Raw genomic sequence first — 1,792 nt, 5'->3', positions numbered from 1 at the left:
CCCTCAACCATATGAGTGGCCCTCCTCTGGACCCTCTCCACATTCTCCACATCCTTCTTGAAGTGCGGCGCCCAGAACTGGACACAGTACTCCATCTGAGACCCTTGCCACATGTTACATACACGGCACAATTTACTGGTTAATTGTGCAATAAATTTAGACTAGCCAGACCTTCAAAGTAATTATCACATGATAAAAATGTCCATCCAGCTATAAAAAGCCAGTTCAGACCCAGACATACTAGGGCTTACAGAAACGTGGGATTCATCCCATGACTGGGCAGTTAGCATTAGGGGCTATAGGCTTTACAGGTGGGATAGAGAAGGAAGGAAAGGTGGGGGCGTGGTGCTCTATGTCAAGGAGCAGTACACATCCTCTGCCAGCAAAGTGGGGTCAGAGGAGGTGCAGCTGAAGTGCTCTGGGTCAAGATACAAGGGGGCCATGGGGAGAAGGATCTAACGGTGGGGGTCTACTACAGACCCCCCCAACCAAGGGGAGGAGCTGGACCAGGAATTTTAGGGTCAGCTTCAGAGGCCTTTAAGGCAAGGGATGTAGTTGTCACGGGCAATTTAAATTACCCGGACATCCGCTGGGAGGAACAGTCAGCCAGGTTGGACTGTTCCAGGAGGTTCCTGGGCGAGATACAGGCCCTCCACTTAATTCAGGAGGTGCACAGTCCCACCAGAGGAAATGCCCTGTTGGACCTGGTCCTGGCCACAGGCAACGACCTGGTAAGGGGCCTCCAGGTCCTTGACCATTTGGGTGATAGCGATCATCACTTGCTGGAATTCACCATCCAGCACAGGGTGTCAAGGGCCTGCAGCAAGGCAGTAGCCCTAGACTTCAAGAGGGCCAGCACCTCTCCCAGATTAGTGGGAGAGGTGCTGGGGTTCTCGAGGGCAGGGGAGCTCAGTGCCCAAGATGAGTGGTCGTTCCTTAAGGAGACGATACTCAGGGCCCAAGAGGTGACCATCCCAACAAGAAGCAAGGGAGGCAGGGGTGCCCGAAAGCCCCCCTGGCTCACCAAGTCTGTACAGGAATGCCTGATTGCCAAAAAGGCAGCGTAAAACTGGTGGAAGGGGGGGTGCTATCTCTAAAGAGGAGTTTACCTCCTCTGCTCGGGCCTGTAGGTGGGCTATCAGGAAAGCTAAGGCGGACAGAGAGCTAGGACTAGCGTCCAAAATCAAAGATAATAAAAAGTTCTTTTTCAAATATATAGATAGGGAGGATGAAGAAAGCACTGGGAAATGTGGGGCCCCTGCAAGATCCTCTGGGCAATCTGGTGGTTGCACCACAGAAGAAAGCAGAGCTTTTTAACCAATTCTTCACCTCCATTTTCTTGGGCAGGGACCAGGACTTCCCCACTGTGATACAAGATGGACTCAAGGGGAACTCCTCCAGACCTCAGGTTGGGGAGGACTGGGTTAGAGAGCTTCTGGAGGGGCTGGACGTGTTCAAATCAGCGAGTCCAGATGCTCTCCACCCCAGGGTGTTGAGGGAGCTAGCGGGTTATTGCAGGGACTTTGGCATGGCTTTACGAGCGCTCATGGTGCTCAGGCCAGGTGCCAGATGATTGGAAGATAGCCAACGTGGTCCCCATCTTTAAAAAAAGGGAGGAGGGAGGACCCAGGCACATATAGGCCCATCAGTCTTCCCTCAATCCTAGGGAAACTCTTTGAGAAGATCATCAAGGAGTATACCTGCGATGGGTCGGTTTCAGGGATGATGCTCAAGGGCAACCAGCATGGTTTCATTAGGGGCAGGTCATGTCAGACCAACCTGATTGCCTTTT

At 52.6% G+C, this 1,792-nt stretch overlaps 1 protein-coding gene and 1 long non-coding RNA gene across 2 annotated transcripts in view; one reads left to right on the top strand and one right to left on the bottom strand.

Moving 5' to 3' along the window:
* The window catches only part of FAM206A (family with sequence similarity 206 member A), a 19,969-nt gene that overhangs the window by 8,046 nt on the left and 10,131 nt on the right, over positions 1 to 1,792 (bottom strand). The window lies entirely within an intron of this gene.
* The window catches only part of LOC109313534, a 14,745-nt gene that overhangs the window by 6,433 nt on the left and 6,520 nt on the right, over positions 1 to 1,792 (top strand). The window contains exon 2 of the long non-coding RNA XR_002102076.1: positions 548 to 554. This is a non-coding gene — a long non-coding RNA (uncharacterized LOC109313534). The remainder of the gene's footprint in view (positions 1 to 547; positions 555 to 1,792) is intronic.

Source organism: Crocodylus porosus, unplaced genomic scaffold, assembly GCF_001723895.1.
Source record: "Crocodylus porosus isolate Cpor-Errol unplaced genomic scaffold, CroPor_comp1, whole genome shotgun sequence".
Classification (NCBI taxonomy): Eukaryota; Metazoa; Chordata; order Crocodylia; family Crocodylidae; genus Crocodylus; species Crocodylus porosus.
The sequence above is the reverse complement of the archived record's forward strand: the minus strand, read 5'-3'. Positions and strand labels throughout refer to the sequence as shown.